This window comes from Condylura cristata, unplaced genomic scaffold, assembly GCF_000260355.1.
Source record: "Condylura cristata isolate star-nosed mole 26May11 unplaced genomic scaffold, ConCri1.0 scaffold00016, whole genome shotgun sequence".
Taxonomy (NCBI): Eukaryota; Metazoa; Chordata; class Mammalia; order Eulipotyphla; family Talpidae; genus Condylura; species Condylura cristata.
Window position 1 is genome coordinate 5,299,865 of NW_004567117.1, and position 15,774 is coordinate 5,315,638.

The window sequence follows — 15,774 nt, forward strand, 5'->3', positions numbered from 1 at the left end:
AAACTTGTTTATCAGCACTTATTACATGCTATACACCTTTCTAAGAAGTTTACCTTTCAGGTGGTTGAGCGGAACATAGTCAAAATGTTCTACTTTGTTATACACATAGATACATTTGCTGCATCTTTTTTTTTTAATTTTTGTTTACCTAAACTATTGTCACCATTTATGAATATTAAAAGGTTGACCATTGGTAAAGAAAAAAATGAATTTGAAACTTGAGAAAGAATAGCGACTATTCATTATGTTTGCATTTACTATGGGTGAGTTACCTTATATATGTTCCCTGTTCCTCAAAATAATCCTGTTGATTAAGTAATAATCTTCCTAACACACAGAGGGAAAAAAATGTGGCCAAGGTCAGTTCAACAATTTTACCAGAATGAAGGTTTGATTGTGGCACTTGGATTCATATTTGTCTGATAACTAAACACATGAGGCATCAACACTGCAGTCTTTACCAAAACAAAGGAATCAAACAAAAAAGAAATGAGAATGTTAAAAAAAAAAACCTAAAATCCCACTTAAAACATGATCAAAATGTATAAAATGCAATAAAGAGCCTTTGTATTTACTCTTGGGACAAAACCCTGGAAGATTCCATCTCTCTTCTCTTCCCAACCCAATACAGGCCCTTGTAAGAAGGCCCAGAACATGGTCACCAGCCAACTGTCCCAGGAAACCCTCTACTCTGAGGTAACTGGAAATTTGCCTGGGGTATTAGTGAAGCTCATTTCTGATTTCATTTTCTACATAAGTTCCTTGTTTTCCTCATCATTTAGGACCCAAAGAAAAATTACAATCACCTCATTTCCCCTGTGACCACAAACAAATGAAAATATTTCAAGCTAAATAGTGTTTTGATTTTATTTGTGTGAGATGGAATTTATCTGTCAGGTATCTGTTCAAACCCTAAAAAGAGGTTAATAATGTTCACTCATACTACACTATCGTTTTATAACTCTAGGAACCAACAAGAGGAGTGTGATGAAAACTTTCCCAGGGAATTCTTAGTGGCATTTTTATAGAATGATCTTTATTACTAAATTATTATTTTTTTTTATATTTGAATTACTAGTGTCAGGGAAAATATCACAAATAAATTATCTCGAAATAACATTGAAAGTTTTTTCCAGGCTAGTGACTTTATAAAATTTAAAGAAAATGCCTAATTTTACATAATGCTTCATTAGCTTAATGTTTATAAAAACTTTTAATAAGCTCCAGATCCCTTATATATAAACAGATTAATATTCATCTCTTTGCCCTTTTCCTTACTAATCACAGGTCTCTACAAGAACTATTCTAAAGCATTTTCACAAGGTTTCATCAATTTTACTAGTAAAATGACTAACTGCTTCAGATATTAGTTTAAACAAGCAGTGTGGTCCTAATTTAATTTCAGTAGAAAACTACTTTCCACTGCATAAATTAGACTTCATCAGTTTAATATTCCTTAGCCATAAAAATGCACACTTGAATTAAGCCCCAAGATTAAAAAAACAAAGGATTCTCTCTGTCTACTGGTCGTTTTCTTACAATGCATGTTCCCTTTCTCTCTGTTATCACCTCTTATCATAATGGTAAAATGATGTGTCTCAAACTTGCCATAATATAGCATGTAAGACAAGTAAGTCTACAACACAACAACCATTTACATGACTGAGGTTTTGAACTCTCTATTGTGGTGAGAAGTAATTAACAAACTAGTGATAGAGGCTGAGTGAAGTGTAAATCCTGGATGAAAACAATCTCCTGCTCTCTGACTGCATCTTCAAATTCCCAATTAACCAAATTATAACTACTTTACAGAGCCTGTTTTACACTTAGAGTGTTTACACTGGCATCTCTTGTGGGCCTGTGCCTCTATAAAGCAGATATGTTAAATCTCTGATAGCAATATGATAGAGCTAAATCACATCCAGGGGTTGGAATGGGTGCAATGTTGACTCTGATTCCTAAATACTTTTCCCAGCAGTCAAAAGGTTAAGAGAGAATTTGGACCAACATCATGACCTAGGTACCATGGTTTACCTTAGATGACCACCATTTTCTCTTGCCTGGGCCAGAGGCAAGAGTTTTAAGTGTGTTGGCAGAATGGTTCCTAAAACACAGATACACTCAATGACATAAACTGAATAGCCCGTGGTACCACAGACCTGTGATAACATCCTCCTTTGACCATGGAAATGATAGGCTAAGGGAACATGACACTGCTTTCAGCTCAGCTAAGCAAAGGACTAGATTTCATCTTTCCTTTTCTTCTGTCATCCTGCAAAACTGAGTTCTGACCCAGCAATGGTTTAGCATGTTTACAACTTGGGACTCTCTTTGGCACAAGGGGTTATGTTTCACCACTATGAAGCTATCTGCAACCACTGCGACAATTTTGATCCTAGGCCACCAGCAGACCTCACCTGTCTTGCCTGTTGCTCCCCTCAGCAGTGTTTTTCAGTCACTCTGCCTGCTCTGCTCCTACTTTATCTCTGGTAAATCCTCTCATTCCCCTGCACCTCTGGCCTGCATCCCAGATCTTGTATGCATAAATCAATGAAAATCTTTAAAAACAAAAGTATGGTTACATCTTAAATTAGCATTTTTAGTACTGTTGTCTTCAATTTTTCTGCTTGAACCATTTGTATTTATATTATTGTGCCAACTGCATGTGGCATTCCACAGGGACATTTGCTCTGGTGCGTTAGACTGATGATTTCTGAAGAAATTGAAGGGCATCATTGTAGAAGTATGTTGCACTGTAGGAAATAAATGGAAACTTCCTAACCAGAAATGTGCAATTTCAGTAGGCTAATTACAACTCACATGGTATTTCTGAGAGTGGAATGCAAACACTGCCAAGGAACAGTTGGCATATTCTTATCATCATTCTATATGCATAAAGTCAATTTCTCAGGGATAGATAACAGGATAATAAATTATACCCACGGGACCCCTAATTGTAAGATATTTGCTTCTGTTTCCTCAAAATCCTACAGAAGCCATTGAGAAAGCGAGTAGAGATTACAAAGCCAGCTCTCTTCACCTCTCCCTTTGCCCACACTGGAATGAGTACCATGGCAGGTTCCACTGGCATGAATCATGAGGACAGTCAGGCAATGTGGGTCCACTGACTCAAGATAAAAGACTAGATTGGCTTCCCAGTAGAGAGCAGTGGCTGTCATGCCCGCGGCGCCGTCACGGAGTTCTTACTGATTTCCCTGCTGGCACCAACAGCATTTTTCATTCTGTTCTTTCTGCCAGTGTGAGACAGGATTCAAGCAGGAAAGGCTGATAGTTGCAGTCCTGACCTGAGGGACCAGCAAGCCCAGCTCTAGCCTCCAGCACTTTAGCATCCTATTTAATCAGTGATCCTGGCTCCTTCTACATTCAGTCCAGTTTTTCTACGAATAAGGGCAGAAACTGGCTGATAGGATCAATTTCCATTGCAGGTTCAATTCACAGCTCATTTCTCTGGAACTCTGCACTTTACCTTCTATTACTTCTACAGTGCTTTTCAGAAACTCAATTTCAGAACCTCTGAGAGATATTTGGGTGTAATTTTAGGATCCTGTCATTGATAATCAAAAACATAGATTACAACCAATGCTCCTGCTAACAGGTTTCTCTTTTCTACCTCTTTATGAACTATCCAGAGCTCTATTACAATAAAGGGAATAACCAGAATGGCATAGTGGGCGCCCTTCAGCACCTTCAGCTATTGAATTTCTGTCTCGCCAGTCACACAAAAGAAGGTGACACAACAATCAAGAGATTTATTTATATTAGTATTCAGTTAAATTCAAGCAGAGACCTGATTAAATAACAGTATAGTGTTCTATACTACTCATTCCCACCATCCTAAGTAGCAAGGGGTCCCCACACATAGCACTATTTTCAAATGACACAGTAATAGCATTTGAATTAGTTAATGTCTTCCAGGATTTAAAAAGCACCCTTTGTCAGCAAAGTATAAAATTCTGCAACATATCAATGCCTAATTTATACTAGCCTACAGGCATCTACATACCTGTGGTGTAGCTGAATAAATCAAGGCTTGTCATAAGAATTACATGACTTTGAATAAAAAGTTCTAAATTTTTCTGATAAGAATAATCTGGAATACATTGTAGATAAGAAGTTTCATAGACATTGCTCAGAAAGATTATAATTTGGTGGTCTTGTAATGAAGCTGCAGAATTTGTGTTTTTAAGAAGAGGACAGGGTTATTCTTAACACCATGGAAATTTGAAGTCTGGTTCTCACACCAACAGCAGTGGTGCTACCTTCAAGCTCCTTAGAGTGCAGATACTTGGGCCCCACCTCCGACCACCAATCTGCATTTAACCATAAGCTTGAGAAACTTTGAATTAGTTGTGTATTTCAGATTATAGGCTGAGTCCCTAAGTCTTAGATTATTTGTTTTAAAGAATGAATAGAAAAGAGACATCACAGTGTGTTTAGGTTGAAATACTCTATGGTGCAGTTTCTATTTTAAAATACACAAAATGTGCATATAACTGGTTCATAATGTATACTATATCTTACAATGCAACAAGAGAGTTTGTTCCTAGAGAGCTTCTTCCCCATGAGCACAGGAGATAGGTACATATGTCCATAGAAATATTTTTTCTTAGCAACATTGTTGAGAAGAATAAGAAAGAAAAACATGGAACCTGCCTAAATATGTACTAATCAGCAAAAACAGATATTCATACAATGAAAAATTATACTGTACTGAAAATGAATAAAGCAATATTGAATCTTAGAAATGTAGAATTGAGTGAAAAGCTCAAGTTACAGAAGGCTACTGACACAAATTTATAAAACTGAAAAATGCGAAAAGGAATAGTTTAAAAACACACACATATGTATGTGATAAATCTATTTTAACAAAGTAGCAGAAGGATAAAGGAAAATCTTAATGGCATTGAGGACATTGGTTACTTCTGTCCTGGAGACAGAGGGATAAAATGGGCAGAAGCATGTAGGCAATGGATGTAAAGTTTTTAGGGATTTCTACTTTAAGTTGAAGAAACTATTGCTGCTATACTGCATAATTTATGTAGGTTATACTTACTCTTTGGTTTATATTAAATATCACATAGTAACTTCAAAAATAATTATTTACAGGGAAAGTGTTAATATTCCAGAACCTTTCTTGATTCTTAAAATTCCTTCTTGGTGATTGACTATCTCTGATTCTTATGAGAAATATACTATGGTTACTATCAACTAGAATTATGGGAAACCAGGTAATACGTCATTAAAGGTATAACTGTGTTGGCTATCCATCTATTGAAGGGGACCTACAACCTGAAAAACAAGATAAGGTCTTCTCCTCATTAGGTTTCACACAAGTAATACTTACACTCCTAAAACTAGGCCTTTGGTCCAAAGCGCTGAGCCTCAGGCCTGGTATTCAGCCTGACTCTGACATTTAGGATTATAATTATTGCTTCCCCTCTCCTTACCCCAGCTGAAACCTCTGACTCTTATACTTTGCATTAACACTCATAGCAAGGAACTCAGGACTATCACATCAGGCAGGGAAGAACACCAAGGAAGGTAATTGTCTAAGGCCATGGTTATCCAAAATGGTATTGGGCCTCCCTGGTGGCCTAGGGGTTACGTCTCAGTGCTACCACTGTGATGGTCCATTGCGACTGCCCCTGAGTTTGATCCACAGAAAGTGAGTTAATCCACATGATTCAGCAGACCTCTCATGTTTTGTCTGCTGCCACCCTTAGCAGTGTATTTCAGTAGATATCCCTGTTCTGCTCCCTACTCTGTCTCTGATGTTCTTACCCCCTGAACCTCTGGCCTACACCCAATATCTTCTATGCAAAGATAAACAATTAATTTGTTTAAAATAAAAGTCTATGTGGTAACTTTTTATAAATTGGAAAGAAGACCCTCTCCTCAAGGCACTTATCATCTATGGGGGAAATGACATAATGAATATACAAAACCATGAGGCTTACACTATGTATGGGCACCATGTGTTCACACAATGTACTACTTGTGCTGTTTGAATAGGTATAGTTATATACAGATGTGTGTATATGTTTGTGTCTTCAAAATGTATATATCACATAATCAAAATATGTTTTCTAATTGATATGATTTAAATCTCTTAGAGAATGCATGTTTAATACACAAGTTTAAAACAGGTTTGTAGAAGTGAACAAGCTGAGGTATGTGTGTTGACAGAGGTTGTGGATTTTCTTCAGGAAACTAATGCCATTTATTCATTCACCAGACTTCAATATACATATGTTGGTGTGAAGTACTTAATTACAATTTTCACACTGATAAAATTCTTGTTTCTCCTCCTTAATCATACCGTTGCTAGAATACCTTTTATTTGGGACAGTTCCATCTGAATCAATGGAAAAGCTACTATGTTCTAACATATTTCCATTACAAAGTCACAATTATCAGACAGATCACATAACCATTCTAACTTACAGAAGAAATGGGAAAATTATTAGAAATATATAAACCCCTGAAATTGAAGCAGGAATAGAAAACTTGAACGGAGCAATTCTAAGCAAGGGAATTCAAAGTCATCAAAATCCTCCCAAAACCAAACACAGGACCAGATAGTTTCTCTAGTTAGTTCTACCAAACTCTTTGTGTGTGTGTGTGTGTAGAAAAACTGAAAGTAGTTAAGAGATGTGTGTGTGGGGGGGGGGCATGTTGGGGGGAATGAAAGTTTTGACCAGAGACAGAATGGGGAGCAGAACAGGCAGATTTACTGAACTATATTGCTAAAGGGAACAGTGGATGAGATAGGAGTGGTATGCTGAGCCATGTGGGTGAAATCTCTGACCAGGGATGAAACTCAGGCTGTAATGATGACAGCACTGAGATTCAACCCCTGGGAATCTAGGGTTTCCCAGAATTTTACCAAACTTTCAAAGAGGAATTGATACACATCCTCAAACACTTCCAAAATATTGAAAGAGGGTATGATTACAAACATTTTTTGAGACTAATGTTACCATGATATCAAAATCAGAAAAAAGACATGATAAAAAAGAAAACTATAGGGCCCTCCCTCGTGGTCAAGGGGTTAAGACACAGCATTATGAAGCAATCTGCAGCTACTGCAGTAAGAGTTCTATCCTTGACCTGGAAGGTGACCCACATGGTGCGTGGACCTCTCCTGACCCTCCTTACTGCTCCCTTCAGCAGTGTACTTTGTCAATCTGCCTGTTCTGTTTCCCATTCTGTCTCTGGTGAACCCTCTCACCATGTGCACTGCTGGCCTGTACCTCAATTTTTGTATGCATAAATAAAAATAAATCTTTAAACCAAAGCAAATAAAACTATAGATCATCATTCTTGATTAGTATAGATGCAAGAATCCGTAACAAAATTGTTTGCAATGGAAACAAATGTTTGTGAGAACGTGGGAAAAATTAATCCAGGAATAGTGCTGGTAGGAGTGTAAACTAGTCCAATCCATATTGAAAACAGTATGGAGATTTTTCAAAATATTAAAATTTGATTTACCATGTGATCTAGCAATTTCACTCTTAGCAATTTCACTCTTAGGTACCTACCCAAAATTGTTAAAAAAAAAAAAAAAATAAGATAGGCCCTCCCTGGTGGCGCAGTGGGTTAAAGCACAGCACTGAAAATCTGAAACAGCTTACGCATGAGTTCAATTCCCGCCTGCCCCGGAGGTGACCACATGGTGTGGCAGACCTCTCCTGACCCGCCCGCTGCTCCCCTCAGCAGTGTACTTCATCGATTTGCCTGTTCTGTTCCCCACTCTGTCTCTGGTGAAGCCTCTCACCGCCCCTGAGCCTCTGGCCTGTACCCCAGTTCTGTATGCACAAATAAATAAATCTTAAAAAAAAAAAAAAAAAAAAACTGAAGGGGTATATGAACTATGTTCAATTGCAGCCTAATATTTACAATAGTGTAGCTATGGAAAAAAACTAAATGTTATTGGCAGATGACTTGATAAAGAAGATGTGGTAATATACACAGTGGTATATTATTCAGTTACAAAATCAACCAATCAAAAACTCTTGGCGTTTGTGACAACATGGATAGAACTCCAGGGGATGATGCTAAGTGAAATAAGTCAGAAAGAGAAAGACAAATACAGGACGGGTTCGCTCATATGTTGAATATAATGAAACAAAACGAAACGACAAGCTGACCAAATCAATGATTTTTTTTTAAAGATTTATTTATTTATGCATACAGAACTGGGGTACAGGCCAGAGGTGCAGGGGGGGTAAGAGGATTCACCAGAGGCAGAGTGGGGAGCAGAATAGGCAGATCGTCAGATTGTCGAGGTACACTGCTGAGGGGAGCAGTGGGTGGGTCAGGAGAGGTCTGCCACGCCATGTGGTCACCTCCCAGGCAGGCGGGGATTGAACTCATGCTGAAGTGGCTTTAGCTTCTCACTGCTGTGTTTTAACCCACTGCGCCACCAGGGAGGGCCCAAATCAGTGATTCTAACTGTAGAAGCAAGGCTCCCAGAGGGGCCTGGGTAAAAAGCAAAGTGGAAAGGGTCCCAAGGAACTATGGTGGAAGACTGGTTGCCTGGTGGTGAGTATGATATTTAACGATCTGGAATTGTGTAATCTCATAATTGTGAATCATATATATTATTGTATACCAATGTTACCATAATTTTAAAACATTAAGGTGAAAAGACTGCTTTCCAAGTTCTGCATCTCTGTTTTACTTTACTGTTTTAAAAATTCCACACAGGCACTATAAACACAGTTTCTAACCACTGGAATACTCCATTTTTGCCCAAATTCCTAGGTGACATTTCCAAAGAGCAAAGTTCACTGCTATAGAAGGAACATTGCTACTATACAGTAAAATTAGAATTTCCAATTGCTTTGATGTCCGGGAATGAACAGACTGCAATTCATCCTATAGATGAACTTTACAAGAAAACTGTTGTATGAAATAAAAACGAGTCTGTAGTAAAAGACTTCACTGGTATTTATTTCAGACTATATAAAATAGGAGGAGGCAAAATGATTTTCTCAGAGTTTTTCAGAAATTGGTTTGAAATGGGCTTTGACCTTCACTAACTCACATAATGCTGTGATACCCACAAAAAGACTTGGGAGTTTGGATCTGATATTTTACACAGCAAAAGAATACCCAAACCAGTCACTCTTCATTATAAAATAACATGATTAATATTAGAAAGATGCTAATAGATACAATTTTAGTTTTCTTTATAGGAAATATTCTCTCTAACTAGTACTAGGATAATGTTAACCATTTTTAAAATTGTTCAGTATATACAAGTTCTTTTTAAAATATATTTTGGTATGAACAACCTTGTTATGATCGCTTAGTTTTCTGTTTGAATTAGATTATGAGTTTGGGAAAATGGTTTTACAAAGACCATATTTAACAATCATTATTCTTCAGTGTTTTGTCAATAGCTTGATTCAAAATGTGTTTTCCTGAATTCAAAATTACATATGATTAATAAATTCATATTTAAAAGCCTAGGTTTTCCATTATCTAATTTTATAGGGAACCTTGGAGAAAGGAAGAGACAGAAGAAAATTCAGTTCAAGAAGTATAGCACCTTGCCACTGAGGACTGCAACAGCAGCCCAGAAGGATGGTGTTTACTTTCTCTTAAAGACGATAAGAAGAAAGAAGGTCCTAATTTGAATTTTTTTTTCACATAACTTTACCCCTTTGCTGAATTGTTTGCAGATTTTGCTACTAAATAAGCATCATTTTGTTTTAAGATGCATTTTGTTTGGGCTTAAGTCCATTCTTCTACCTTTCTGACTTTGCAACAGTTTTCTAACTGTTCCAAATATTGTCTCAAATATGAAGGTAATAAGAGAAAACTCATCTTTCTATTTAAAAAAATAGAAAGGCAGTATGGAGTTTGTCTTCATTGTTTTCCTGGAAGCCAGACAAATCAATCCATTATTTATTGAAGATGTACTGATTCACAGTGATTTATTCCAACATCCTTAGGAGGCTTGTCGTCTATTTCATATCCCTTCAAGAGCAATCTTTTACATTTATTTATGAATGGCCACCTCAAACTTCTCCTTCAAGTGAACTTTATCTCCTGATTTTATCACACTCAAATGAGTAAGTTAAAGACATTCTCATCTCCACAGCTCACAGTTCATGAGGAAGGGAAGAGAGTCACACAGATGTCCCAGAAGTCCCTTGACATTTCATGGAACTCAACACCCACTTCCACCTCTCTAGATTCTGATGTTCAGCTATTATGGGGAAGGCCAGGTGAGGTTATGAACCAAGGTAATGTGGAGTTTGACATAGCTCCCAGGTCACCTTGTTGACTACTCTTTCCTACCTAGCAAGGGCTCCCTGAAATGAAAGCCTGGATGTATGTCCACTATCAATATAACAGCTGGAGAAAGTGTGCTAGGTGACATATAACACAGCACATATATTTTTAGATTGTTTAGTGCTATCTTTCATTTTGTTTAACCTGTTATGTTTTCCAATTTGTTAACTTGTTATGTGTCCCATCTGAAAAAAAATATCAAGGAACTATGAAAAATAGAAACTGCTACAAAATTTAATTCTTCACTCATCTTTGGAAAATAAATTGCAGTTCACTGACACACATTTCTTTCATTAAAATTCTGTTTATTCATCACAGAAACTTTAAAATTACCGACAAGTACGCTTTCTTGAATATTGCTGAAAGTGGCTTAAAAGTGATAGAGTATATTGAGTAATTTTAATAATGTCGATCATTTATTTGCCATCAAATATTCATTTTATTTTAAAATACACATGAATCTTGCTATGTTGAAAATTAACTAGACATTTTCATGAGAATTCTCTAATAATAATTCCAATGAATGTTGTTAAACAGTGAAAAATATCTTGAACTTTCCCTATCTTTTCTTGATTCATTTTTTTTTAAATATTTATTTATTTATTTATACAGAACTGGGGTATAGGCCAGAGATAAGGAGGGTGAGAGGAATCACCAGAAACAGAGCGGGGAGCAGAACAGGCAGATGTACCCTGCTGAGGGGAGCAGCGGGCGGGTCAGGAGAGGTCTGCCATGCCACGTGGATCTCCTGGGGCAGGTGGGGATCTAACTCATGCGGAAGTGGCCTAAGCTTCCCAGTGCTGTGCTTTAACCGGCTGCGTCACCAGGGAGGGCCTTGATTCATTTAAAAAAAAATTATTTATGCATACAAGAACTGTAGTGTAAGCCAGAAGTGTGTGGAGGGAGGTGGTGAGAGGTTGCACTAGATACAGAATGAGAAACACAAAAGGCAGATCTACTAAAATACATTGCCGAGGGGAGTAGCGGGTGAGACAGAAGATGTCTACTGTGCCATGTGGGTCAGTTCCTTGGCAGGGGATGGAACTTATGCTGCAGTGGCTGGCAATAGTTTGACAATGCTGAGACTTTAACCCCTGTACCACCATGAAAGCCCTTCCCTATCATTTCTGAAGGCAAATTCTTCATGAAAAATGAAGTCTTCCAAAATTAAAAACAGTATCTCTGGGCCAATGCTCATTGTCTTGAATTGCCAAACATTTTCTCACTAATGCAGTATGAACTCACAGGAGATCACATGTAGAAGGTTTTATGATCATGGGTGGGGTGAAAAGCTGGTGATGTTAACCTTTGACATGAAAGTCTAGGAATCTGGGTTTTGAGTAAAGTTATTTAAAATGTTCAGATCTATGCTATGACTGACAAAGTCAGTACTGGGAATAATAGAACTATTATGTCCTGGAAGTAGACTCAATTTATTATGGGGAAACAAGAGAATATAATACATGGTGTCTGCAAAAGATTACAGATGAAAATAAGGAAATCACATCAAGGAGGAAGAACAAATGCAGAGCACGGGGGCTGCGGGAGACTGGTAATAAACAATCACTTCTTCCTTAACAACATCCTTTGAATAGGAAAACAATTAAGAAAAAAAATCCACTTATAAGATTAAATATAGATGTAAGATAGAGACAAGCTATGTAAGTGTATTCTCATTTGTGCATAAATATGTTGTGGTTTTGGAAAGCCAGGACAAAATAGTTTGTCTTCCTTTTGAAGTTCTCAATTGAAAGATCTTTAGCAAATGAAGAACATACTATACGTTACAGATAAAGATGATAGATGACAGAGCTGAAAGAAAAATTCAATTAATTATTAGGAGTACCGCACATTAATTTTAAAAATAACTTCTTGAAAGTTCATGAAGTCCAGCTTTGTTCCCATGAGTCTGCAGACAATCCTGTTTAGTTTCCTTGGCCTCTCAACAACAGTTTTAGAAGTAAGACAAGGGAGAAAAGTCAATGTCAAAATCTAGGGTCACTTTCTGGGTTTTATTTTTCTTCAAGGTGTTGAAGAAACAAAAGGCAACTGAAGAAAAAGGCATATTTCTGTGGTATATTCCTAATACATTCATTGTCATTATTTCCTCTTTTAATGCATTTTACCCTAACGTCTTCTTAAAGCTCTAATTCACATCATAAAATCTACATATTTAACTTGTATAATGCAAAACCTTTAGTATATTCACAGTGCAATCTAGGTTTAGGACATTTCCATCACCTACCAAAGAAATCCCATATCCAATAGGACTCACTCTCTATTACCCACAGACACTAACTTTGTTCCCAAGTAATTGTTAATATACTTCCTGTCTCCTTAGATTTACTTGTTTAGGACATTTTGTCTAACTAGAAACATATACCGTGGTCTTTGGTAATGGGGCTCCTTTTACTTAACCTAAGTCTCCAGAGTTCAACTATGTTGCTACATACCTGAATACTTGACTTGTTTTTGTTGCCAAATATTTCTCTTGTATAGACATACTGAATTTTAAAATATATATATATATATATATATATATATATTTATTTATTTATTTATTTATGCATACAGAACAGGAGTACAGGCCAGAAGTGCAGAGCCAGCGAGAAGATTCACCAGAGACAGAGTGGGGAGCAGAAGAGGCAGATTGATGAGTACACTGCTGAGGGGAGCAGCAGGTGAGTCAGGAGCGGTCTGCTGCACCAAGTGGATCTCCTCCAGGGCTGGGGATGGAACTCTCACTGCACCGACTGTGGCCACTTTGCAGTGCTGTGTCCTAACCCGTTGCACCACCAGAGAGAGTCCCCATCCTGATTTTTTTTTAAAAGATCCAAACATCATTTGACGAGAACTGTCAGTTCTTTGTACTTTCAGGTTCTTATGACTAATGTTGCTGTGGTCATTCATGTAGAAGTTTTTGGATGGTGGTATGTTTTCATGTGTCCTTGCTATATTCTTGAATATATAGTTAGGAGCAGAATTACTGGGTCATAAAGTAACTCTTTGGTTAACCATTTGAGAACTGTACCCATCAGGAATAGATGAGGAATTTGTTTTCTCTACATCATTGTTTATACTTAGCTAATTTTCATGTTTTTAAATGAAAATGATTTTTTTATAGTTATGCTAATGATTATAGGTATTATCTCCTGGTTTTATTTTCACTTTTTTTCTAACAGTTACTGATGTTAAGCCTCTTTTGTTTACTGGTCATTTTATATCTTATTTAAATGATTACTCAGGGCCCATCCTGTGGTACAATGGATTAGAGCATAGCACTGCAAGCTAGCCACAGCCCTTTCAGTGTGAGCTTGATCCCCGCCTGGAGGTGATCCACATGCTACATATCTCCCCTGCTGCTCCCCTCAGCAGTGTACTTCGTGGACCTGCTGTTCTGCTCCCCACTCTGTCTTTGGTGAATCCTCTCACCGTCCCTGCAACTCTAGCCCAGTTCTGTATGCAGAAATCAATAAATCTTTAATAAATAAAAAAGTGAATAAATAATATTATAATAAATAAATAAATAAATTTCTTTTCTTTTTTTTTCTTTTTACTGTGCTGTCTTCTAATTAAGTTTTAAGCATTCTTTGTAATTCTAGGTGCTAGTCCTACAAAACATATGTTTGAAAATTTTTTCACCCATTCATTGTAATGTTTTCATTTTCTTGATGCTGCCCTCTGTAGGACAGATATTTCAAATTTAATTATATTTAGTTTATGTATACATTTTATCTTTTGTCCTTTGTGATTTTAAGGCTGTCTTGTCCAAGCTCACAAAAAAAAAACAAAAAAAAAAACAAAAAAACAACTACACTTGTTATTTTCCAAGATTTTTATAATATTTACTCTTAAAGTTAAGTATATGATCCATTTGTAGGCAACTTTTGAAAATTCTCTTGTACCTGATATCCAGTTCCTAGCACAATATGTTCTTTTCCCATTGAATGGCAGTCTTGTTGAAAATCAACTGAACATAAAGGCTTATTTATAAACATTCAATCCCTTTCTATTGAGTTCTATATCTATCCTTAAGCCAAAGCCATGCTTTCTTAATTACCGCATGGTATAGAAAATTTATTCTTCAATTAAATTTACATCCTCTCCCCCCTTTATTTACCAGGAGTTCCAAGCACTCCCAGCCCCTGTCTAGGGGAAATTATTGATCTGTGGTTACAGAAAAGAATGTTTATGTCCTGAAGACAATGCACAGAAGTTGATCAAATATCCTCAGTTCCTTTTTGAAATGTCATCAATCTAATGAAGCACTGCTTTTTACATGGAAGGAGTAGGAAGTGATAAAGATTTTTCCTGTGATCAAACTCTCCTCAGGCTCCTCTGAGCCTTTTCTCAACTATGCCCTGACCTGGCCTAAAAAATTCTAACAAAACATTCACATAGTTTCTAATGGCTGAAGGAAGGTGAGCTAGTCTCTTTGAAAGTATCTACCAAAGGAACTGACTGTTCCAGCTGACAACTGAAGGGAGGGCCCTTCTCCCAGTGGGAGAGAAGGGGCCTAAATTCTACAAATGCCTGTTAAAAAACCTAGATGGCCATCACATGGCTTAAAACTCACAGTTTTCTGTCATTTTCATGTCCCTGGCTTTAGCGGGTCTCTGATACCTCACTTCCTACTTCATCTTTCTTTAGAACACCGAGTTGCCACTGTATACATTAAAGTTGAGTTCAGATCATGCTGGGCTCTTATTGTAATAGTTATTAATGATTAAAATCTGCCTTTATAACTATAACTGTGTCTGGCTTTGTTTATCTTTGATGGAAAACCTGAGAGGAGAGAATGGTGAGCAGCTATTTTCCACTCTAGTTAGTATTCCTGCCAACATGGATGCTGTGAAAAAGATTTTTAAAAATCCGACTAAAAAATAACTGAAAAAGAAAAAGAAAATCAGCATACTCCATACAGAGTTCATTTCTAATATGAGCTAAAATAGCAAAGACAATAAAGATGTTACAATACATTCAGGTAAACTGGATCCTATCACTGAAAGCACAATACTGAAAAAACAACATAGTATGCATGTTTACTCAGTAGACTAAAGCAGTGTGGTACTGAGGTAACACTATGAAGGTCCTGGGCAGGGGGTGGGATCCATGGAAAATATTAAGTATGGTGGTAAGAGGCAGTTCAAGCACTGTAATTGAGAGGCATCTGGTTGCTTGAATGAGTTGGAATTTGACCTGTTCAGTTATCACTAGGGTAAAACCAAGTCATAAGGCATCCAGAAGCAACGTGACAAGCTGCTGAGCTGAATCTCTTCAAATCTCCCCTGTATGGAAGGTCCTGGCAATAGGACAAGATTAAACCAACTATGGGGGCGAGGGGCCTAGGCTATGGGAAGTGGGCGCCGGTGTCCAGTCTATGATCAGCACAGAGACTGCCTGGGGAGGAGCAGGTCTAGAGGAAACGATGCAGACCGGGGGTCC

The 15,774-nt window shown here is 37.3% G+C and overlaps 1 protein-coding gene across 5 annotated transcripts in view; it reads right to left on the reverse strand.

Annotated features, from left to right (window-relative positions):
* Positions 1 to 15,774, reverse strand: part of PTPRM (protein tyrosine phosphatase, receptor type, M) — a 558,641-nt gene that overhangs the window by 310,090 nt on the left and 232,777 nt on the right. The gene's annotated exons all lie outside the window — the stretch shown is intronic.